The sequence below is a fragment of the Alligator sinensis genome, unplaced genomic scaffold (genome assembly GCF_000455745.1).
Source record: "Alligator sinensis unplaced genomic scaffold, ASM45574v1 scaffold29_1, whole genome shotgun sequence".
Classification (NCBI taxonomy): Eukaryota; Metazoa; Chordata; order Crocodylia; family Alligatoridae; genus Alligator; species Alligator sinensis.
This window is the reverse complement of record NW_005841933.1, coordinates 3,016,270-3,042,075: the sequence shown is the minus strand read 5'-3', so window position 1 is coordinate 3,042,075 and position 25,806 is coordinate 3,016,270. Positions and strand designations below refer to the sequence as shown.

Below are 25,806 nucleotides of genomic sequence, written 5' to 3'. Positions count from 1 at the left end.
GTTAAAATATTCCCGCCAGCGGCTGTGCAGTGATGTCAGCCAGTGCCTTCAGTACCCTCGGATGGAGCTCATCTGGGCCTACCGACTTAAAGGCATCCAGTTCTTCCAAGTGACTCTGCATCATCTCAGGGTCTATGCATGGTAGTCTGGCGCCTTCATAGATTTCATAGATTTCATAGACATCAGGGCTGGAAGGGACCTCGGAAGATCATCGAGTGCAGCCCCCCGCCCAAAGGGCAGGAAGTCAGCTGGGGTCATAGGATCCCAGCAAGATAAGCATCCAGTAGATGAGAGTGCCAAGATAAGCATCCAGCAGCCTTGCTGCTGCCTCTCTACAATCCCAGTGAGAAACATGTCTTGCCCCTCTCTTAGGAACACTGAGGCAAAGAACTCGTTGAGGAGTTCAGCCTTGTCCCCCCTGTCCGTCACCAATTGCTTCTGCCCATTTAGTAGGGGTCCTATTCCTCCCTGGGCCTTCCTTTTACTCCCTATATATCTAAAAAAACAATTTATTGTTATCCTTTACTTGGGATGCCATCCTCAGCTCCATGGTAGCTTTGGCCCGTCTAACTGCCTCCCTACAAGCACGAGCAGAGGAGGTATACTCCTCTTTGATCTCTCCCTGTTTCAGTTCAGTACATAATTTGTACATATGTACATATGTTCAGTACATTTGTTCAGTTCAGTACATAATTTTCAAATTTCCATGGCTGTTCCGTAATTAAATGTCTTCAAACAGGCTTATCTATATGTCAACACTGAAATATTAAAAGAGCCATTGGAACTTTCCCTATTTAATGAAAGAACAAAATTTTCCTAAGATATGGGAAACAATTTTTCATTCTTTGGTAATTCAAACACCTGTATGACTCTTCTTCAAACTATGTCTGGATTAAGACCAAATGTGATGAACCTGATTCTTCTTAGTTTTGATCCTCATGTTATTCTTTATCACAGTGTAGAATGGGTGTGGAGCCCTGTTTAGTCAGAAAGGGCATAAAATGCTATCAGTTTGTGATAACAGAAAGTGAAAGATAGGAAAACTGAACCTAAAAACTTCTAAATTACAAGTCTTTTGAAAATTTTAAAGACATAATAGTTTAACGTGAAAATGTTGGCTGAATGTTGAAAGCTGCTTTGCTAGTTCTATATAAAAGCATTGTCTGCTTTGCTATTTTTATATAATGAAAATAGAATATCTTTCATTTGCATTCTTAACACTTGCAATATCAGTCTTGGTAAATGAGGGAGAAGATAAAGGATTGTACAGTTTATACTTTATTTTTATGACAGTGTTCAAGCACAAGCTTCCTTCTGGACTAGTAAAAATTAGCTGGCTTAGTGACATGAAAATTCGCTTTTAAATAAACTGCCTATATAAATTAAAGCCAAAACTAAGATATGATTGCTGAATCACTTTTGAACTTTGTTCCTAGTTATGTATCACATTTGTTTCCAGCACAAAATCACAAAAAGGGGAAGCATATGGCACTAGAACATAATGAACATATTTGGACCTTTGTTCCCTTGGTCTGATTTCCCCCATTAAATGGCAATGAAGATATTTTGCCTTAACTAGCAGAACATTGCTCAATGAGAAGGATATGCGCACTTTAATTTTCCTTGCTGCATATAAAACAAAACTGGCTACTGTTATATTGTTTGTTCAAGTCAGTTGTATTCTTTTTAGTATGGTTTTATTTATTTATTTATTTTATATATTCTTCTCTGTATAAAATGTGTGCGTCTATTAATGTATGTGAAAATATCTAAGGAAAATACAATGAACACACGAGGTGACCAAGCTTTGTGCACCAGGAGAAGCTGTTTTGGTAATTTTAAAATTGTTAAATTGTAATTGAATTTTAGTCAGAAAATTGCTTGTGCTGCTGCAGACCCATTTCTTTGTTACTTTACAAATGAGATTTTTTTTAAAGATAGCTTCTTTACATTCCAAAGCACAAATACCATTGGTGATTATGAAAATGCCTGTCTATGTTTGTAGTAGTTTAATAGATCGTATTGAAGCTACTCATAGTATGTATAGTTTTGTAGATGCTTATAGTAAAGTATGTGTGTATTTGTGGAATTCAGCTTTAAAAACTTGATTTCAGTGAGATTTAGGTCAATAGAAAGATGCATATAAACCTTATCAGGAACTGAATGAGGCCCTGAGTTAGTATATTTGTATTGGGGTTTTGACATAGCATACATAGAGTAGAGTGCAAGTGATGGAAATGTGACTTATTAAGATATCTATCTTGCAAGATAGAAGCTGTTTTTATATTATTACTAGCCAATTGCCCATCAAGAATGATTGGGGGAGACGGGGAGGAGGGGGATGGGATCGGATGGAGTGCCACCACCTAATGGCCAATGTTGCTGCTGTTCTGCCTCTTGCAGGGAGTGGGGTGGGGGAGCCAAGGCCAGTGCTGCTGGCCCCGGCTCCCCCACCCTCTGTCCGGTCCTTGGGATGGCTTCGCAATCATGGCAACATTCCCCCACGCTTGGAACACTCTGGCTGTTTCAGTCAGCCAGTCAGTGTGCGAATAAAGTGTTACAGGCAGACAGACATAGGCTTTTATGATATTAAAATAAATTTTACTAAGTAGTAAGGAAATTATTTTCTTCAACTAGCTCTATAATCTTGGATGAAGTAGTTCAATAAAAATAAGGCTGTAATTGAGATTATGGCAACTTTGAGAAATTAAGGAAACTTTTAGTGTAGTTAGTTGGCTGAAGAGCTGCAGACCTTGAATATGGGAGAAATTTTGGAATATTTTTAAGCCACAGGTGCAAAACCTTCGTATGTCCCAAGCAAGGGGGAAACATTTGCATTGAAGGATTCCTGAACTAAAAGGATGAATAACTATCTGGAAAAGGATATTGGACAGGATATTGAAAATGGCTGATCAGCAGAGAAGGATGTCTAGGGCTAGTGTTAGAATTGCCAAAATTCAAGATAATTGTGGAAAAGAAATTAAAATAAATAGCTAAAGGTTGTTCTGCTATATAAATAAGAATTGCAGTCTCAAAGCTGAGTGGATGGGGTAAAAATGGAAGTTAATTTTGGTATGGCCTAAAAGCTAAATGAATGCTTTGGTTCAGTTTTCAGTAAGGACAGTTCTATTGAACGTGGGGGGCAAAGGCAGAATGGCTAATGGGTATGGAAGTGTGGAAATGGAAATTAGCACAACAGAGGTAGAAACAAAACTCGGAGAGCTCCATGTACTGATTTAAGGAGAACCAAATGTTCTCCATCCCAGAACACTACAAGAATTAGCACATGAAATTACAGGTTGTTTTGTTGTTTTCTTTTTAAACAAATCTAACAACTTTGTGGGGGGATACCATATGATTAGAGAACTGAAAACATAATTGCCTATATTTAAGAAGGGGATTAAAAGGCTATTTAGGCAACTAAGGGCTCATTAGAGTGACTTCAGTAGTAAGAGTTGAGAACAAATTTTGAAGGTAAAAATAATGAAAGGTGGTAGTAAATGAAAAGTAGGATAAAGTGCAGTAAGTTTTTTTTCAAAAGATGGGTAAACCACCCTGTTTCTAGAAAATCAGTTATGAAGATCAGTGGCTGTATTTACACATGCAGCAGACATATAAGCAAGTACTAAATAACTGCAGTAACCAGCATTACCACACAATACCATTGCCTCTCAGTTTTTTCCTGACGCTACTGTGCAGTAGCTTGTTTACCACTGCACAGTACCGTTGCTGTACGGTTAGTGCTTGGCTACTGCACAGTAGCAATGAGCTATGGCACACTAGCTCATTGCTGCTGTACCATAGCATCTCGCGTGGATGCATCTAGTAGATCTAATTTTGTTCCAGAAAAAGCATTTAATAGATTTCATAGACATTAGGGGCTGGAAGGGACTTCACAAGATCATCGAGTCCGGCCCCCCTGCCATAGGCAGGAAGTCTGCGGGGATCAAGTGATCCCAGCAAGATAAACATTCAAACACATTGGCGAGCTTGGCAGTGCACCCCCTGGAAAAAGTGCTGCCAACGCTCCGGGTGGTCACCACTCGCCACCCCACCCCCTTTGCCGGCAACACTGCTGGTGGCCCCCGATTACCTCTGGCTGCCACTGGTGGCAGTGTCTGCAGGTGGTTGCCGACCACCGGTGGGCACTCACCCTTCTCCCCCCACCACCGACAGTGCTGCGGCCGCCTATAGGAGCTCGTCACTTGCTGCCGCCACACTCCTGCTGCCAACAGTGCCATCTCCTGCGGGAGCTTACCATACCCACCCCAGCCTCCATATGTTCATGTCCATGTGCCTTTTGAATGAGTCCAAAGTAGGTGCTTGCACCACCTCTGGGGGGAGTCTGTTCCAGACCCTGGACACTAGGACTGTGAAGAAGTTTTTCTTTATGTTCAATCTAAATTGGCCTTCTAGGAGTTTGTGGCCATTGGACCTTGTTATTCCTTGGTGAGCTCTGGTGAACAACTCTTCTCCCAGATCCTGATGTACTTCTCTTATGTACTTATAGGCTGTTACCAAGTCACCCCGAGCCTTCTCTTCTCCAGGCTAAAGAGTCCCATGTCCCTCAGCCTCTCTTTGTAAGGCTTGCTCTCTTGACCTTTGATCATATGGGTGACTCTTCTCTGGATGCTCTCGAGCCTATCCATGTCCCTTCTGAACTGGGGGGCCCAAAACTGGATGCAGTTCACCAGTTGCGGCCTCACCAAGGCTGAGTAAAGTGGGAGGATGACGTCCCTGGTTTTGCTAGAGATGCATCGATGAATGCATGCCAGAGTTTGGTTAGCTTTGCCAGCCATGGCATCACATTGGTGGCTAATGTTCATCCTGTGGTCAATCAAAACCTCCAAGTCTCTTTCGGTCATGGTGCTAGTGAGTGTAGTACTGCCGAGCCTATAAGTATGATGCTGGTTGTTCCTTCCAAGGTCGAGCACCCTGCACTTCTCTACGTTAAATGCCATCAGGTTTTGGTCCGCTCCCCTTGCAAGGATGTCCAGGTCAGTCTGGATCACGCAGGGGGTCACAGAAAGCCATTTGGTAGTGTCGGATGAGAAAGTATTAATTATTACTTATGATTGGGTTATTATCATTATTATAACTCATTATTATTGGATACTTTATTAAGTGAGTTGGAGAAAATGGGGGTAAGTAGAAGAATTGTGAAGTGAGCATGTAATTGCCTGTTAGACAGACAGAAATGAGTTGTTGAAAGGGGATCTAGAGTTTCTCAGCACTTGGTCTGGACTGATATTGTTTATTATTTCGTTAATGACAATAGCACTCAAATTTGGCATATACTGATGGAATTTGTAGGTGCTACCAAGTTCAGAGGCATCATCAATCCAGAGGCAAATGATGGTATCATACAAGGGAAAACTGAATGACCTGATGCTTGGAATAACAGCAATGGGATGAAATTCAGTAGTACAAAATGTAATTTCTTGCATTTAGAGTCTAGGAAAACTTTTGCTAGAATCTGGCAGCTTATCAGCTGGGAAGAACAAAGGAGAAGAAGGACAAAGGACACAAGTTGACTACTGTACAACTGAAAGCCATCAATGTGATATTATTGTAGAAAGCCAAATATGGTCTTGGATGCATCAGGCAAGATATTTCTGTGACAGTAGGTTAGGGAAGTAATGCCATTGTACTAGGATATAGTGGTACCTCATTTGGATACTGCCGGGCATGGAGGGATCGGAGGCTCCCAGTGGGGAGAGCTGAAGGGTTTCCCGTATGAGACGCTTTTAAAATCTGTACCCATGATTTCCCTGTCCCTGGCAGGAAAAGCCCATTGGCTTCACTGGAAGCCCCACCTATGTACCTGGCAGGCACACTGAAGCTGCTGGGTAAGGGGTTTAAATTTCCTGGTGGGGAATACCAGCCCCGGGGTTGTTCTAGGGTGGGAGCCAGCAATCGGATTACATGGCATAATTAAACGAATGTGTTCCAGGGCTGAAAAGTAGGTCTGCACTGCACAATGGAGTGCCTGAGAAGCAGGATAAATTAGCCTGGATTGGACTCTGTGTTGATATGGCTATACTGCTTCCAGTGTCTGAACTTACTTGAGCATCTCTAAAGGGACCTGCATTGTGCATTGTAGGCATACTCTAAAAGTGTTCGGTTTATTTAGCTTAGCCAAACAAAGGCTAAAAGATATTATGGCCACTGTTTATAAACACGTCAATGGTAAATACCAGGGAGGGAACAAAACTGTTTAAACTAAAGAACAATGTTGGCACAAGAACAAATGTATATCAACTGACCATAAATTAATGTATGTACATTGGATGAAGGTTTCTAATAGTCAGAGGAGTGTGGTTTTTGGGACAGTGGGGTCAAAACCACCCAAGCAGAGCTTGATTGATTTATGGAAAGGATTATACGATGTGGTTTCTGATGACAGCAACCTGATGATGACCCTGAATTCAGTGATCCAGGACAGTTCTTCCAGTTCTGTATTCCTAGTGGCCTTTTGTTACATTTGCTACTGCTTTCTTTTTGTCTCTGCACCAGCAAACTAAGCTGAATCTAGTGAAATTATCGATTAGAAAACCCCCATCCCCATCAGACTCCATGACCTGCATGTTGTCCTCTCTTGACATACCACCCACAAGAGAGAAGTATAAAAACAATGGGAACAAGGTAAAACTGAGAAGAGAAGACAGACCATTGAGGGGAGAGGGCCAAGAACTGAAGAAGAAAATAATAAAAGTGTGTGGGGGGGGGGGAGAGACTCCCTCCTTTCCAACAAAACAAAGACACAAATCAATAGCCAAGAAAATAATAAAAGTGTGTGGGGGGGGGGGGGAGACTCCCTCCTTACCAACAAAACAAAGAAACAAATCAATAGCAAGAATCAATCCTGCTAAAATTCACTCTCCTGACAGTCACAGGCCAGAGGTGCCGGCTGTTTTGAGGGTAGGTGTTGTAGAGCTGTTTCTGGAATTGGGATGCTGATACAGAAGCTAATCAATTTTTTTAGAGAAGGAAAACTGCATTATTTATTCTTCATAAACAGGTGTTTGTTCTAGCCTTGCGTATCAGCATCTCCTATGTTTGCATTTTCAGCCCATATAATATTTTTGTGCAATATCATAGATCTGTGTCAGGTCTTCCAACAGCTTCTCTTTCTAGTCTGATTTATTAAATTCTTGCTAACAGTTGAAATCTGAAGCCTTAAGAGACTCAGAGGACCAAATCTTCAATCTCAGAAAACTGTCATTATTTTTTAAGTGAGAACTTTGCCACTGTTAGGAATTCACAACTGATCCTACAAGTCTAAAATATTTAGCCAGGCCTGATTGCTGCTGTTAATTGGTTTGGGAAATACAACTTGCAAGCTATGCTGACATTTCTTGCTACACATGTTGGCAGCTGGCAGGTAGAAGCAGAGGATTTTCTATGAACCAGGGGTAATGACAGGCACAAGAGACAGAAAATAGGAAGTAGGGTAATTGCATAATAGTCAGAGAGACAGATTAGAAATAACCACTGATGTCTGGGAAATAAAATAAGGTTAGGTACACAGAAGTGAAACTGGATGGTACTTGTTGATTGAGTCTGAGTAAATTTGGGCAGGCATAACAGTAATGCTATGGTAAAATAAATGAATACATGATGAATGCATAATGAATACATATACAAGTAGTATTGCAACTTAAGTTGTGTTACCATTTTGTGTTAATCATAGCACTGGTGTTGCTGGAGTCATCCATAAAGCTTGCTGTCCTGAATGTCAAGATCTTAGTGACTAGGGACAGACATTACACTTAAACTGATTTAAACCTGTAAGAGAACAGACATTCAGTGCATGTAAACCAGTTTCAAAATGGCTGAATTCAGTTTGAAATAAACCTGGTTGAATGTAGTATCAAACTTAAGTAATTGAGCTCAAACTAGCTTATGCAATGTCTGTCCCAGAACCCTTTCTGGTTTAACTTAAACCTGAGTCCCCCAGCATCCCAGCATGCTCTCTGGCTTGGCTCACTGCTCCAGCCCAGCAGGACTGGCCCCAGCCATTTGCTCCCCAGCCAAGCAGGGACAGACAGGGACGGGGGTCTGGCCAGAGAGGGGTTTAATTTTCTGGTCCCTGTCCGACCAGTAGGGACCTGAGCTGGGTCTGCCGGGCACTCCCACCTTTTGCTGCAGTGCCGGGCCACCATTGGATGCTGGATGGAGGGGGAATAACCCCTGTCCCTGCCCCTTACCTAAGGGACTCTGCGGGCCAGTGTCTGGCCACACACCTGCCTTGCTGCTGCAGTGGTGGGAGGGTGGGGCCCTTGATGGGGGCAGCAGCCCCTGTCATAGTATCAGGGAGCATGAGCCCCTTCCCAGGAGGGGGGCCCCTCTGCAGGGCAGGCAGAGCTGGAGTGGACTCTGCATGGCAGCACCAGGGCTCAGAGAGGCACCGGGGCTCAGAGAGGCGCTGCTGCCAGGGTCCACAGGAGCTTTCCTAGCCCCACAGTGCAACCCCCCTGCACCCTACACACACTGGGAAGTAGATGGGCAGGGGCGGGGCAGATGCCAGCCTGCAGAGCCCCTTAGGCGGGGAGGGGCAGGGAACGGGGTTATTCTTCCCTCTGTCCCCGGAGCACTGCAGCAGGCTTTGCCTGCCCCTGCCACCACTGCTGCCACTCACTCTCTACCTGGGCCAAGCAGCAGAATAAGCCCCCTCTGTCAGATGCTGGAAGGAAGGGCCCCCTCCAAGCCCCAGTGCTGCTGCATGCAGTCCACCGCAGCTCTGCCTGCCCTGCAGCGGGTCCCCCCTTGCCGGAAAGGGGCTTGCACTCCCTAACACTGTGACAGAGGCTGCTTCCCCCATCAAGGGCTCTGCCTCCTTGATGCTGCACCAGCAGGGTGGGGGCACGGCCAGATGCCAGCCGTCAGTGTCTATTAGGCAGGGGGCAAGGATGGGTGTTATTCCTCCTCCCTCTGGCATCTTGAAGGCTTATTCTGCTGCTTGCCCCAAGCAGGAAGTGAGTGGTGGCAGTAGCAGTCAGGGTGGGCAGACCCAACTGTGGTCCCTTGGAGGCAGTGGGGGTAGAGGGAGGAATAACACCCCCTTGCTGCTCCCTCTGCCTCGGGGCCACAGTAGCGAGTGGGGAGCACCTGGCAGACCCAGCTTGGGTCCCTGCTGATGGGACAGAGGGGGGGGAATTAAACCCCTCTCTGGCCAGTTCACTCCAAGCTACTGCCAGGGCTGGCCATGCCCCCCTGGCACAGCTTCCCTGCAGCTGAGGGCGTGCTTTAGTGCCCCCAAGCTCCTGGCCTGAGCAATTGCAGGAATGTTCCTGCATTTCCTCAGTCCACAAGGAATGTCTGTACTGTTACAAATCAGTTCAACCTAGGCAGGGTAGACTAACCTGCAAAGATTGAATCAATTCGGGCTCCGGCTTTTTGAATGTCTGTCCCTAGCCAGTGTGGCTGGTTCCTCTGAAGGACCAGATTCAGTAGAAGAAAGGCAAACAAGCTGATCTCTCCTTGGAGACATGTTTTGGGGCCAGGCACAACTATGTAGAGTGAAATCATCTTTTCAAGACCTCCTCAGGGAAATCTGAGGGCAGGGTACTGTGATACAGGGAGAGCACGGGGAAGGGGACTTGACTTTAGGAGTCTATTACAGAACTCCGAACCAAGAGGAACAGCTCAACTAAGAAATCTCTACAGAATTGGCAGAGGCATGGTCACGGAGCATGGTCATCATGGGTGACTTCAACTACTCCAGACATCTCGTGGGATGAGTACTGAGCTAGATCCGATTGCTCACAAAGCTTTCTCACTTGCATCAAGGAGCTCCATCTAACTCAGGAATTCTACAAGCTGACCAGGGGCAAGGCGCTTCTAGGCTCGGCTCTAGCCAAAGGGGACAATCTAGCGAGCAACCTGCGGATTGAAGGGAAACTGGGTGACAGCAACCATGAGGTGATCACTTCCTCTATCCATGGCAAGCCAGGGAAATCAGCCAGTAGGGTAGAAATCCCTGATTTTAGAAAAGCTGATTTCCACAAACTCTGGAGATTGGTTGGCGAGGCCCTGAGGGACCATGGTCTGAAGAGGAAGGGGGAGTACAAGAAGAGTGGTTGCTCCTCAAGGAAGCAATCCTAAAAGCTCAAAGAAAGTCTATTCCCTCTCTCAAGAAAGGCAACAGAAAAGTTGGGAGACCCCCTTGGCATTCAGTTCCGGGTGCCGTACTTCAAGAAAGATGTGGAGAAGCCCAAGAGAGTCCAGAGGAGGGCCACACGTCTGATTAGAGGCCTGGAGACCAAGATGTATGAGGAAAGGCTGAGAGACTTGGGAATGTTCAGCCTGGAAAACAGAAGACTCAGGGGGAACTTGGTTGCTGGCTATAAGTATATCAGGGGTGTACATCAGGGCTTCAGGAAGCATCTATTCACCAAGGCCCCCTCAGGGAGGACAAGAAATAATGTGCTTAAGGTAATTGAAGATCACTTCAGGCTGGACATAAACAAAACTTCTTTACAAAATGAGTGCTGAGGGTTTGGAATAGGCTCCCCTCAGAGGTGATACAGTCATCCACCCTGGTGATCTTCAAAAAACATCTTGACCATCTTGCTGGGGTCATTTGATCCCAGCAATCCTTCCTGCCTATGTGCAGGGGGGCTGGACCTGATCATCTGTAAGGCCCCTTCCAGCCCCTAACAACTATGAAACTATACCTGAAAGCTTGCCTGTGTCTATACCAACCATACAGTCGGTCCAGGAGAAGATATTGCCAACAAGAATTCTTTTCCTTTGTGTCATCTTTTTAAGTCATTGGGAGTTTTGGCATTGATTTTTAGTAGGGGCAGGGATTCTTCTGTTGCCTTCAAGTTAGGTGATTAATTTGGGCACAGTACAAATCACTATATTGTATATTCTTATCCTTTAATTGGGTTTTTATAACATTGCCCATGACTGTTTTAGGATCAGTAAAAAATTTGCTTTGTTAAATTAAAAGATAAAAGATGGATAAAACTAATAAAGAGTTCATTAGTATAATGATAGTATATGTACTGTTATTAAATAGCTTAGCTTAGCTTTTCGTAGCATCTTTTATCTACAAGTACTAGCATGCCTGCATGGCTACGATGAATAGGAATACTGGATTCATCCTTTCTCCTGCCACGGAAATGTAGCAGCTGTTGAATGGCAATCAGCACAACAGTTTAAGAAATAAAGGGGAGGAGACCATTAAATCTACAGCAAGTAGGTAGGATATAATAGAATTGGCTCGTCCAACATCCTTATTTTGTAAAAAGCTGTAGCGAGAAATCTTGGCCCAACTGAATTCTATAGGGTCAGGATTTCACTTGGGGGGAATTTAAATGCCTTCAGCTTTTGCATCTCTTAAAACAGGGGCAGGCAATTATTTTGAGTGGAGGGCCGCTTACTGAGTTTTGTCAAGCCATCGAGGGCCTTATGACAGGCAGCCAGGGGCACATAAACATTAATTTTCTAAATTTTTTAGGGGCCCCGTGGGCCAGATAGAATGGCTTGGTGGGCCGCATCCGGCCCACAGGTCATATTTTGCCCACCCCGTCTTAAAAGGTAATTTTCTCAGTGTCCCAGCACCCTGCTGTGAAATCAGAGTCATCTGGTAGCGGGAGGGGGAGGTGTGTCTCCTGCTGAACTACCACAGTGTCCCATGGCACCTGCAGTGGTAAGATGTGCAAGTTCACATCTGGTGCCTCCTAGCTCATTTATATTTTTGAAAAAGAGACTTGTATTTGCCATGTAAGGGCAATATAATAGCAAGGTTTTGACTACGGCTTTATTAGTGGTGAAAAGACCAATTATATGCTTGAGTGGAGCTTCTTTCCATTAGGTCATTGATTCTCAGCTAGGGTGCTGCAGAGTGTCCCTCTAATATTAGCATTATTAGGTGTGCAAACATCTATACTGGATTAATAAGATAAACCCATACATTTCAAATAAGAATCCCCAATGTTAAAAACATTCTGACCTGTTGTGGTCTTTCTGAGTTCTTGTTGCAACAGAATAATTGATCTATTCTTTTTTTTTTTTTTTTTTTGTAGTCAAGAACAAGTGCAAGCTAAGAGCTAGTATTTTGTGAGAGGTGCCTTGTTTAAAAAGGTTGTGAATCACTGCATTAGGGGGACCTGATTATTTAACTTTCTGGGTGCGTTTCTGTAGGAACACTTCTGCGTAGGAATAGGAACATTGTGTGTGCATGTGTGTACATATACTCGTGTGTGTATGTATGTATATATGTGTGTGTGTGTGTACACACACACACACACACACACACACACACACCCACCAGTGGTGCTCATCATCCAGCCTGTGCATTTGGTAGCAAGATAATTGGTGGCAGTATTAATTGCCATAGCTCTGGAAGCAGCTCTAGAAGCCATGGGAATTAGCACTGCCATTGTTCCCCTGCTGCCAAACTTCCTAACCTGTGGGGAGCCATGCAGGGCAGATTAAACCCACAGATCAACCCTGTGCTCTGATCCCATGCTGGATCTAGCCCTGCAGGCCAGCCCCATGCCATTCATCCAGCCCATATACATGGGTGAGTGTGTTGTGTGTATGTATGTTTTCTAACTTTGTCAAAATGTAATTCCCCAGTACAATCTTTCCGCTGGTGCAGAACTGAAAAACAAACAACTTTTTTGGAAAGATAATACAACTTTAAATGAAACTTCAAAGGCTTTGTAGCTTCTAAATTAGAGGGCTCAAGTGCTGCTCTTGCTAAAACACTTGGATGATAAAAGTCTTCTTCAGATGTGGCAGTGGCCTTGAACTTTCACTAAACTTGCCCTTTCTTTAACTCAGGCCAATGATTAACTTTACTAGCTTAGGGATCCAATTAATTATTGCTTATATGTCTAGCACTGAAGCAGAAAGGTGTTTCTCTTTTGAATGCTTCCTGTATACAAAGGGAACTCTTACAAAGATAAGTTTTATTTTATTGGTGTCAGACTAAATTGCTCTCTCTCTTCCTTCTTTGTTTGGGGCGGGAGGAGAGGGGAGGTCTCTGATACAAGTTTATCAACCAGAATGTAATGATTTTTTTCTCCTTTGCTCCTTTAGACAGGAGGGAATCTTTTTGTTATGGAAATCCATTCCAGTTAGTAAGCTTGCTTGCTTGCTTCCTGGCTGTGGGTATATAGGTGCAAATTGAGGCCCTCTGCTTCAACAAAGGAAGCTACACCCCAAAGTAGAGTCATGCCTGAGGAGAGAAGGCAGCATTTGCAACTCCACCTTTGAATGGGGATAGCAGCTTTAAATTGCAGCCTGAGCTGTATCCTAATCCTGCTGGAGGTGTGTGCTGAGTCAGTGCATCATCTAGGTTTCAATATTAAGTCCCTTCCCAGATACATGCTGCTTTTGATCACTACTAACTAGCCAGGCTTCTGATGGAGTGGGAGTTTCAGTGAACTTATCTTTTCCAAGGGCCATATGCCGAGTTCAGTGCTAGGAGAAAATGGTGGAGCTCTTGAGTGGATAAAACCTTGTGAAAATACTTTATATTAAAAGTAAGATTTAGTTTGATTGGTTTATTTAACTGTATTGTAGTATTTTCTGTTAAGGCACTGGTTCTTATTTGAGCAGAAGTCTAATGGACTTCAAGAAGAGCCTTTTTTTTCTTTTTTTTACTCTATATTTACACTACTCTAAGCTGCAGTAGTGTAAATATAAAGTAACAGTAAATAAGAGAAGATTTTGTTCCAGTAATTTTGATGGACTTAGATACTACACATTAGAACAGGGTTGGGCAAAATACGGCCCGCGGGCCGGATGCGGCCTGCCAGCCCATTCTATCCAACCTGCAGGGCCTTTAAAAATTTTAGAAAATTAATTTGTATCTCCCCATGGCCACCTGTCAAAGATGACAGGTGGACAGCGGCAGCAGGACCCAGTGGGAGGACCCAGTGGGAGCCTGTGGCTGAGCAACAAGGCTAGCCTGGCTCCACCCAGCCCCCAACCCCCTTCCCACCCTCAGCCCCCAACCAGAAGCTTCTGCGGCTTCTGGCCCCATGCCCCTGGAGCTGTTTATTTTCCATTCAGAGGGAGGAGAAGGTAAGATTGGCCGGAAGTGGTGGTTGCAGGGAGCAGCGGGGACTGCATGGAGCGGTGCAGTGGCAGGGGGGCTGTGGGGAGCAGTGGAGGAAGTGGCAGCTGCGGGGACCGGCGGGACCCACATGGTGCAGAGCAGGTGGCAGAGCCACAGCAGGCAGTGGAGCCATGGTGGTCCACAGCAGGCAGCAGGGCCATGGCAAGCCCCAGCAGGCAACACAGTGGGCCCCGATGGGTGGCAAGAGCCGTGGCCGGGCCCCAGTGGGTGGTGGGGCTGCAGTGGGCCCCGGGAGGCAGCAGAGCCATCATGGGCCCCGGCAGTTGGTGGGGTTGTGGTGGGTGGTGGAGCTGTAGCAGGTGGCGGGCCCCAGCAGGTGGCAGGGTTTTTGCCAGGCCTCAGTGAGTGGCGGGAGCCAGTGCGTGGCAGATCCACAGCAGGACCCTGCAGGTGCCGGAGCCACAGTAGGTGGTGGGACCTGGTAGGCAGTGGAGGCCCAGTGGCAGTGGCCCCACAGCAGGCCCCTGCAGGTGGCACAGCAGGCCCCAACAGGCAGCAGAGCCACAGCCAGGCCCTGGTGGAGATGTGGGGAGGCGACGGGCCCCAGGAGGCAGCAGAGCCACAGCAGGAGGTGGTCCCCAGTGGGTGGCAGAGCCACAGCTGGGCCCCAGTGGGACCTGGTGGGCAGCAGAATCACTGTGGGTGGTGGGCCCCAGTGGGTGGCACAGCTGTGGCCAGGTGGAGGCAGGACCTGGCTGGCAGCAGAGCCCCAGCGGGTGGTGGTGGCGCAAGCGCTGTGGGCCCCCCACAGTGGTCAGCATAGCTGTGTGGGGCTCCGGCAGCGAGTGGCGGGGTTGCAGCAGGCGGCGGAGTCACAGCGGGGCTGCGGCAGGCAGTGGGCCCCAGTGGGGGCCGTGGGGAGCACTGCAGGAAACGGGGGGCTGCAGGGAGCAGCGGGCAAGCCTGCAGGAGGGAATGCAGGGAAAGTCGGTGGCGGGCAGAAACATGGAGCCTGTGCAAGTGCCCTGGGACTGGCAGAGACCCAGGGTTGGGTTGTAGAACCACAGAGCCTGGGCATCGGGTCTGCCTGGCTGCATTGTGTGAGGTTCACGTGCAATGTGTTAGAGCTGCGCACTATGGAGCTGGCAGCCCGGCGATGGCTCTCTCTCTAAGCACACACCCAGCCACCATACCCACACCCATACATGCACGCACACTCTTCCCAACCACACCGCCACTTATACCCCTTTGCTGCCCACACAAAACACACAGTAGGACTGTATTTTAAGCTATTATGCAGCAACCTCTAGATACACTTTTTGTAAACACAGAAATCAGTAGAAAAATATTTTTAAATGAAATTAAAATAGGTTATAGTATATGTGTTTTGTGTGTGTGTGTGTGTGTGTGTGTGTGTGTGTGTGTGTGTGTGTATCTTTTTCACGGTTTCCAGATCACAGCACCCTTCCTTCCAAAAGGAGTACTTCCAGGGCAAGGAGAGGGACTTCCAGTGGCAAAGGTCAGGGGCTAGGAGGTCGGACTTCCGGTCCCAATATGGCAACCAAGGGCGGGGCAACTGTCAAGGGCTGGGCTACCCATGCGGCCCTCGACAGCTTCCCAAAACTTGGTAAGTGGCCCTCTGCCCAAAATAATTGCCCGCCCCTGCATTAGAAAATTAAAATGATATGTAATGTAAGGCAAGACCTTTATCTGTCAAACCATATGAATACACATGTGGAGCTCAATATACATGTTAAAAAGGTATCTTCGAGTGTGGTATTTACCTTTCTGTTGAGTTGTATCTAGTCATGAAACCGTCGTGATTTTTTTTTATATTGTTTCCTTAAATCGTGAAGCACTCTGATATCTGTAGTGACTGGCATCTATTTTGTGTTGAATGTGGAAAGATATTTTTTATTATTATTTCCTCTTTAGTTCTCTAGAAGGTAATTCAGACTGAAAATGTCAATTTGTTGTTTGTGCATGATGAAACATAACATCTGGGGTTTAAAAATTTAATGGTTAGGCTTCTGTTGGAATTAAAATCTGAAATGATAAATTCTTAAAAGAGAAGCATATTCGAAAGTGTTTGCAGTTGTGGTTCAATGAAAGCCAAATGTATCTTGCTGTGGAATGTGTATATGTTTTCTTTTGGTTTTGCCTCTTTAGTTTCTGTGCATCTTCTGTGTTGCCTTTGTGACATTTGTGGTGCACCTGTACCCGCCATTTCAGCTGTTCTTTAGTGATGTTTGACAGGAACATGTGGTGGAACAGTTAATCATATTGTCTGTTTTCCAACCATGGAAGATGGCTTTTAAATGCTGGTTATCTACTATATTTTTATTTTCCTCATTTAATTTTCCATTAAAGTATGAAGATTCTTACATTGACTATGATAAAAAGTCGAACTCAGATAGCCCTCTTTTCTACACCTAGTGTAGTGGTACATGAAATGTAGCATTTAGTTTCAAGTGTCTCATTGCTGGAAAGATATTGACAAATTGATAGCTTTCAGAGAAAAAAAAATGTTCAGGTTTGGAAGGCTGTTACAGGGGGAAAGTTTGAGGCTGCTAAATAAGTGTGGCTGGTGGGTGCATGATTCTGGGTTGTGATTCTACAAGTATTTCACAGATGCAGATATGAAAGAGTTACAGTACACACAGGTACAGCTAACAGCAGTAGGATTATATTGAGAAAGGGGAAAAAAATAGCTTGAATATCAGAAATCTATTCTAATCATGAGGAGTATTAGATTATGACAGAGCTTCCTGAGGGAAGTAATACAAGCCTTATTATTTGGGACACTTAAAATTAGACTGCCCAGAATGCAAATAAATGTACAACCATGCTTCAGTAGGGAGCCATACTAGTAAATCCTCCATGCTCTGAATTCTGCCGTTTCTGGGCCTGCTTCTGCAACACTCAAGCCCTCTGTGCCTACACAAACATGGCCATCACAGTTTCTTCTTTCCCTCCTCCCACAAATACCGTCTGTTTCGCCCTTGGAGTTATTCCCAGAGATGACTCGGTTCCCTTCTACCTCAATTTAAAAATATGCATATTTAAAATCACCTTACCCCCGCATTCCTGGACTAACAGTAGTTGGAAAGGGAGAGGAATTACACAGATCCAGTACCTTTACCGTTTAAATAACATTCCAAAGAGTTTAAGAAATGGAGGGGAAAGTGTACAGGGTTTAAGCGCATAACCTTGGGACTGAGAAAAGGTTATGTCAGAGGGTCGGCAACCCCCAACATGCATGCCAGAGCATGGCACATGAGGCCATTTTGCCCAGAATGCCACAGCTGGCCCAGGCTCTGGGAAGCTGCTGCTGGCTGCAGAGCCCAAGCTGCTCACAGAAGGCAATCGGGAGGCTGCAAGCAGCCCAGGCTCTATGGCAGGCAGGAGCGTCTTGAAGCCTGATCTGGCTGTGTCAGGCACCTGGGAGGCTGCTGTCGGTGCAGTGAGGTCTGGGCCTCCCAGCCCAGCTCTGTGGCCAGTGGCAGCTGCATGTACACCTCAGGGTTGACAGTGGGGAAGGGGCTGGGGTAGCACAACCCCGGCCTCTCCCCTGCTGTCTGAATGGAGGCATGCATGCACCTGCTGCCAGCAGCAAGCCGGGCTGGGGCTCCACAGACCTTGGTGCAGCTGTTTGCAGCCTTCCTGCCACCTGCTGTGAGCAGCCCGGGATCTGAAGTGGGCAACAGGGGCCTGTCCAGAATCTGGGCTGGCTGTGCCAGGCAGCCAAGAGACTGCAAGCTGCTGTGCCAAGGTCTGCAGAGCCCCTGCCCAGCCAGTTGCTGGTTGCAGGTGTACACGTGCCTCTGGGTGGATGGTGGGGGAGGGGCTGGGGCTGCAGCAGATCAACCCCAGCCCCTCCCCTGCCGTGTTCCCCAAGGTGTGTGTGTGGTCATCACCCGCCACAGAGCTAAGCCAGGGCTCTGGACCCTAGTACAGCTGTTTGGAGCCTTCCCACTGCCTGCAGTGTGCAGTCTGGGCCCCATGGCCAGCGTTTACTGCATGCATGCCTTGGGGTATGTGGTGGGGAAAAGTCCAGGGCCTCTCCCTGGCCCTTCCCCCATCATCTGCCTGGAGGCATGTGTGCACCTGCCAACAGCAATGAAGATCGGGCCACTCACAGCTCCCTGTCATCTGCCCCTGGCATGCCAAGTCAAGGCATGGGTTGAGGTTTGCATATTTTTGGCACTCCAGCCAAAAATGTTGCTGACCCCTGGGTTATGCCTTTACCTAAACTCAGTGTGAACAAGGCTCACTAACTACAAGAATAGCCTACTATAAGCTTTTTGCACCTCCTTAAGGCTCTCTCCCTTGTTTGTCAGAGTCCCTTATTCCTCTGGTAATAGCAATATAATTGACAGGATATAGTCAGTTCAAGGCTTCTTTTTAGAAACTTTGAAATTGACAGCTTCTATTCAATTTAGCCAATTATGTGATTTATGCAATTATGTAACAGGATAGATACACTGTGGCTAAAGAGTTCCCATGCATTTAAACTGTTTATACACTTAGATTGCAACGTTGGTTATCTGCATATTAGTTAAGTAATGGGCAAAAAACTGGGACTTGAGTCTTGTTATGCAGTTAAGCAAAGTATGCTCTTGTTCAGTCTGCACATAAATGGAGTACATTGTATGGGATAGTGTTTAAAAAACATTTATGAGAGTGGAAGCATCATGAGGTCTGAGAAGAGAATGAGTGCCCACCTTGTGATATATGATTATTAATTGCATAGCATTTTCTTTATTGTTTTATGTTATCAATTTCCACAGCTGATAAGCACATTACATTTTTAATTCTGAGTCTATCCTGTTATATTGGGATTCATGACCAAGGACTTCCTTCAAGTTGCCATCTGTGAGCAGAAAGAAATATTTAGCCACGTTAGTCAGAAGTCAAGCAGAAAAGCAGAGTAGATGTCGTAATTTTCTATGATTCTACAATGTGCTTATGCTCTGTAGCTCTTTATATATAATTATATGTGTGTGTTCCAGTTAGTCTATAAGGTGCACATCTACCTTACTTTCTTCAAGTTGTCATCTAAAGATATAGGTGTTGATTAATTCACAGTCTGGGGAAAGATGCAAGTATCCCATCTTTAAATAAGGTGTTAAGTTCTGCAAATATACATCTAAAACTGAAAGATCTTATTACTTTATATTAAAAGAACATGATGTACTAAGGACATAATAATAAGATAAGCAGACAAAAAGTTTGCTTGCTTTTATTTGGCATTTCCTGTTTATTAGCATTAGAAGATCATGCAGTATTTGACTAAACCTGAATATTACATTTCCCTGATAAGATTTCCATCTCAGCCTTCACTTAAGAGTAGGCATTCTTTTGTACCTGCCTTCCTAGCACTAATACTTCTGCCCACAAAAACATAACCTGCACCTGTGAAGTGCATTTGGATAAACAGAACTTTCATATGCAGAACATGGACTGTTTATCTGCACCTGCTAGTAATAGTTCTGGAAAGCTGTGAAGGTAATGGCTATTGTGTACAAGATGATGGTAAGGTCACACCTTAAGGCTAGGGACAGAAGTTACGCACAAACTGGTTTAAGTGATCAGAAACTGGTTCAAATCTGTAACACAACAGAAGTTCAGTGCACTTAAACTACTTTCAGTGGCTAAGTACAGACAGTCAAAAAGCATGAGGCTGAATCAATTCAGTCTTTGCAGGTTAGTCTAAACTGCACAGATTAAACTGAAACAGAAGTGAAGAGACATTTACCTTTGATTCAGGAAATTCAACCACATGCCTGCAATGGTTCAGGCCAGAAGCTGTGGGGGGTGCTAGAGCATGGCTCTGGCTGTGTGTTCACTTCCTCTTCTTGCTGCCTCCGAGGTCTGTGAGATTTGTTGTCCACAATCAGAACAGCAGGAGTTTGCAGGGTTGCTCATCAGTTACTTTTCCTGCTTCCAGGTGCCTCTGGGATTTGTAGTCCACAGTTGCAGCCAGCAGTCAATTTGAGTGGGGGTAAGGGGTGTTTAACACCCCTCCCTGGCCCCAGACCCCAGCTGGGGTTTGCCTGGTGGGGGCAGTCCCTTCCCCCACCCCATAGACTGGGTTGCATCCCCAGCTGGGCTTGCCCACCCTGCTTCCCCCCCTCCACTCCCCCCATCAGCCAGCCCTTACTGTTCCAGCTAGGGAGCAGAAGGGTGGGGCCAGCCCTGCTCTCTGGAACAGACAGCACAGCCCAGCCCAGCCCAGGGCTGGAAAGTATGCTGGGATTTAACTTGAAGAAGGAAGGAGTCTGGGACAGAAGTTTCATAAAACAGTTTGATCCAAATCAGTTAAGTCTGATATTACTGTCACACCCACACACACTTGGGGCTGTGTGGTGTCAAGCGTCTTCTGGTTTTATTTTGCTGTATATCTTGTTTGTGTTGTATATTTTGTTTCCTCTATGACTGGAGAGGCTTGCTCTCCCATCGCTCCCCCACCCCTTTATTGTGTCCGGACCCTTTGTCTTAAGATTTCCTCAACTGAACTGGTGGAACCAGTTTGGTGACTCTGGCCCCTTCACCAGGGGTTGCCGACCACCTTTGAATTGATTGGTCTGCAGACCACCTTTGAATTGAGATCCCCTGTAGAGCCTGGGGACCAGCCACAGCTGCCTCCAGGGGAGATGATGCCACTGCCACCTCTGTTTCTCCCCATAAACTCTGCTCTGTGACAGTTTGGTTAGGATGAACCCAGCAGAGGATACACACCTTACCCTATCTCTTTAGGTAACCTGGGATACATTCTGGAGGGAGGCGGGAAACCTGCTCCCTCTGCCTACGTGACTGGCATCACGTACCTGGGTGAGGGACTTGCTCCCTGGGGAGCTAGGAACTGCCAGTCTGCCCAGCAACTAGTGATGCATTTCAATTGGTTGGCTGACTGCCAACAGGCGCTGGCCTCCATTGGACCAGGTAAATGAGATCACAAGGGCTATATAACTTAAGGACTGCCCAGGAGTGAGGACAGAGAGAGAGAAGAGCTGGACCATCCACTCTCTCTCTCTCAAAACTCATGATCAAGGAACTGCCTGCCTCCAGAGGGAATCTCCACCTGCCTCTGGATGATACTTGTGAGTAAGCTACCTGAGATCTAACTAGATATATAGCTTGCAGTAACTCGGATGCGTGATCAAAGGCTACCCAGCTATGCCAGTTTGCTCTATGGGATTTCTCTGATATTGCTCTATCATGTACCCTATTCCAACCCTACTCCTTGTAACCAATAAAGTTCTCCTTTGTACCTAGTGTGGGAGACTTATTGGGAGTGGGTCTAGATTATGCCTTGGGGTCCCTTTGGTTCGGCTGACTAAGGGAGACCACTGCTTGTCCTTCTGACTGAGGGAAGCATCCCAAGTTCTTGAAGTGAATCAAGTACCATCGAGGGCTTCTAGGCCTGTGTTTTCCCAGGTGCGCAGAGCCAGAATCAAGCCCAGTTCTGGGTGGTGGCAGTGGAACCCCCAAGCTAGGGGGTGTGCTCCAGGAAGGGGGTCGGCCAGACGTGAGGTGCCCCCAGGGAGGCACTCAGAGCCTGGAAGGTGGTCGGGCGCAGAGAGGTGGGTGGCTCAACGCAGGAGCGCCCCCTACTGACCTGCCACACAGGGCTCCCCATCAGACCCCCCGCCCCCTGCCCCCCCCCCCCACACCCCTACGTGAGAATCTGGAAGCATGGGGTCCCCTGCAGAGCCTGGGGATCAACCATGGCTGCCTCCAGGGGAGATGATGCCACCTCCGCCTCCCTCTCCGTCCCCAGTGCTTGCTCTCTGCCCACCTGGCTCTGCCCTCTGCTCCGCTCTGCCCTCCCCCCCCTTCGCAGCGCTTCCTGCCTGCTTACGCAGAGGTAGGAGCTCGGTGCAGCACCAGAGGGAGCCGTGACGGCACTAGCCCCGACCCACCCCATTGGCACAGCGCACTGCGAATATTCAAATCCGTGAACAGTGAATTTGTGAATAGCGAGGATTTCCTGTATAGCTGAAACTACATGTTCTGGCTTTGGCCATAAGCCTGGGCCCTTTTTGCTGTGTCACAGCTGCTGCATTTCAGCCCACCAGTGTGGGGCTGAACCCCAGCCATATGTTAGCTGGCAGACTTGGGCCAGGGGGAAGCCCTGGCACTTCTTGTGGCTTATTCAGACCTCAGTGCTGTATAAGCTGGGTTGGCTTCTTGGTGCCGAGTCCAGGCCCAGTGAAATAGGCCTGGGCCTTCTTTTGTCCCTTTTGCAGTTTATGCCCCAACCAAGTGCTGTGGTTGGGCACTAGTCCTAGTTCAGGCTCAAGCCAAAATAGGCCTGGCCCTGCTTTTGCTGTTTCCTAGCTGTTAGGTCTCAACCCAGCAGTGTGGCTCAAACTATATCTCCAGGCCTATGCCAAGTAGGCCTGGCACTCTTTTGTTGTATATTCAGGCCCAGGTGCAGGATAGGCCTGAGTCCCCCTTTTATTGTTTTACAGCAGTTGTGTCTCAGCATGGCTGTATTGCTGAGACCCACTGTACGTTTGTTTGCTGTATGTCTGGACTGGGCACATTTTGGGCCTGATATATGTTGCTTTTGTGGCTCTGTGTCCTGACTAATGCAGTGTGGTTGATGCTGGTTGCTGGTCAGGCCCTTTTCGCTATTTGGCTGGCTTTTCTCTGAGTTCTTGCAGTTTTTTGCCCCAGAAGTGCTGGGATTAGGACTAAAAACTTTGGGGTTTGACTTGCTGATGAAGACTGCAGTTCACCCCTCAAATCCACCATGTGGAAGTGAGGATCAGCATTACAGTTTCACAGGGAGCAACGAGGGGCTGTTTGGCATAAGGACCTATGCTCTCTAGCAGCTCCCTGCAGTGCAGTGGACCCACAAAGCAGTTTATTGGACTCTCTGGTGTGGGCCCCCCTTCCCAGCCCATTGCTGAAGGGCAGGTATAGGGGCATAGACCCCCAGAACTACCCTTTGGTGAGTCCCAAATCCCAGACTGCCTGGGTATGGGTAAAGAACCCCACAAAGAGGGTGTCACCTATAAACTTTGTCTTGTAGTTTGTAGTGTTTTAAAAAAACTGGGTGGAGGCTCAAGCCAAAGTATAATATATTTAGTACCCCCTAAATGGCACCCAGCCCTTGTTGCTGCTGACAGGTGCTCAGCAGAAGGATTCAACCAGATTTATCTAAAACCAGTTTCAGGCATTTTGAAACTGGTTTATGTGCACTGAGCTTCTGTAACCAGTTTCTGATCACTTAAGCTGGTTTATGTGTAACTTCTATCCATAGCCAAAATGGCTGAAACTGATTTTAGATAAACCTGGTTGGATGTAGTATGAGACTGAAGTGATTTAAGTTAAACCAGTTTATGGAACTTCTGTCCAAGACCCCTTCCTGGTTCAAGTTAACTCACAGTCCCCCAGCAACTCAGGATGCTTTGCAGCCCAGGGCTGTGCTGTCTGCTTCAGTGGAGCAGGGTTGGTAGCCCTGCCCTTTTGCTCCACCTGGCTGAGAATTGGGTGGGGATGGCAGACCTGGTTCTGGACCCCAGCCAGGGTCTGCCTGGCAGGGATGCAGCAGTCTCTGACAGGTTTATCTCCACTCCCAGCTGGCCACTCTCCCCATACCGCCCCTGTCTCCGCTCAAGTGTTGAGTGGGGAAAAACCTGCTGGGCTGCACTGCCCCTGCCAGGCAGACCTCAGCTTAGGTCCCGTGCAGGTGGGGAAGGGGGTTTAAACCCCCCACCCCTCCCCTCTGTCTCAGCATGCTGACTTGAGCCAGCATCTGGCTGGTGAAAAGCTAGGCAGAGGATGCTCTGCTACTGCCAAGCAGACCTGGCTGGGGTCCCATGTGAATGGGGAAGGGGTTTCAAACCCCCTCCCTCCCCTCTGCCTTAGTGTGCTGGCCCAGGCTAGTGTCTAGCCATGATAGAATGGCCTGACAGGCTGCATCTGGCCCACGGGACACATTTTGCCCGCCCCTGACCTAGAAGATAGTAAAATTCCATTTATAGATATGCTTTTATATGGCTTAATTGAGGTAAGTAGCCATACTGTAGCAATGGCTTCATGTGTAGCAAAATAATGGAGGTAAAATAGTAGCGAGGCTGTTATCACCAGAAAACTCAGAGCTAGGGGTAGACATTGCAACCAGCCATGCTGCAACCCCAGGTGTCATGGCACATTAGTTTCTTTGGGGTAGCATGCTCAGTATGCCATACTTAGGGCAACTTATGGAGGTGCCCCACTAGCCCTTGGGGGCTGCCTAGTAAACACTTGTGTACTCTTAGCTTTATAAAATATGTTACTAGTGTAATGTGTAGAATGAAAATGTGTGACTATTCTAGGTGTAAACTTAGAGTCGCAACAAGAAAAAGAACAAGCGATTCCCATCTTAATTCTTACAAGCTGTCTGATAGGAAAGGCACAAAGTTGCTTGGACCCTACGCACATGCTGCTTGTCCATCCTTCTTGTAGTAGGCAAATCAGCACTGGCCTGCAGATCCTCAGTGGACAGACCTCCACCTTCTTTGGGTTTTTTAGATGTTCTTTAACCTTATAGAAATGTTGTCTCTATGTCACATGCTGGTAGGTTGTTTCCCAGGGCCTTCTGTCACCAACAGCCTACTTCCATGCTGGAATCTTGTCTTTGAAACCTAGCCTAAAAAGGCCTGATCTTATTCATGGCCACCTGGTAACTGCCTGCTGTTTATGCTTCCTGTTTCTTTACTGAAACCCAGTGCCCTCGTATGCCATAATTTTTTCCATTTCATTTGGCACAAGGTTGTGCAACTCAAACTTTATTGCGAGCCACTTGCAAATTTATTTTTCTAGTGGAGGGCTACCACTGTTGGGACTGGCTTTGCGCCCTCAGCAAGTTTGCAAATGGGAAAGTGGACCATACATCCAGGTACATGCACACATTAATGAATTACTGCATGCTGTGGACACAGAGCTCACTGGTTTGCTTTTCAAGTTCCATTTCCTTTAATAAAATGTTTTAATAAAGAATTATGCTGAGGAGCTGGATGCTGAAATGAACACCTACCTTAACCAGCATGTAGTCCATGTTCCCCGTCCTACTCATGCTGGATGAGTATGTTGGTACTGCTAGTGAAACAGCAGGGTTGCTACATTGGTGTATACTTAAAAGACTTGGTTTAATTTAATTTCTACTTGCCAATAAAAAAGTAGAGGGCTGAATTCTTTGATACTGATATTGAAGATCTGGTCTCAATATATTCATAGTCTCTTATAGATTCATTATGTAATTTAAATGAAATGTTAGTGATGTTTCTTTCTTTCTTTTTCTTTTTTAGTAACCACCTGACCTCAAAAGGCAGGCTGCATGAATGTCAAAAGAGCACATTACAGTTGTAGTTTCTGGAGAGGATAATAACAGTTGGGGGTGGTCCTGCTTTTGATCTGGTGGTTAGACTAAATGACCTCCTGAGGTCCCTTCCAAACCTTATTTTCTATGATTCTATGAATAGGTAGAGCTGCAAGTTTTAATCTCTCATGAGAGTGCTTTTAGCAGTATCCTAAACCTCCATGGTCTTTCAGGCAATTATACCATTAAACTGAAGCCAGCTAGGAATTTTGGGATATGATAATCCATTTCTGCTAAGAGATGATAATAGAACTTGTCTACAGTACCTCAGTGATGCTCACAGACTGCAACTGTTGGAAGCCACATACCCCAAAATGAATTGTGATCAACCGAGAGCTAGAGCCTATATTTATTAATAATTATTTGTACAGTCCATAATCATTGTGCT

The 25,806-nt window shown here is 46.4% G+C and overlaps 1 protein-coding gene across 12 annotated transcripts in view; it reads left to right on the top strand.

Annotated features, from left to right (window-relative positions):
• Positions 1–25,806, top strand: part of WIPF3 (WAS/WASL interacting protein family member 3) — a 68,605-nt gene that overhangs the window by 5,739 nt on the left and 37,060 nt on the right. Inside the window, exon 1 of one of the 12 annotated variants that reach the window (XM_025198961.1) lies at positions 12,864–12,922. The exons of 9 other annotated variants lie outside the window; for them this stretch is intronic. The gene's annotated coding sequence lies outside the window, so the exon portion shown is untranslated. Of the gene's footprint in view, positions 1–12,863; positions 12,923–13,961; positions 14,050–21,087; positions 21,148–25,806 lie in introns of those variants that run through there. 2 more of the 12 variants (XM_025198959.1, XM_025198958.1) reach the window with 2 other exon arrangements.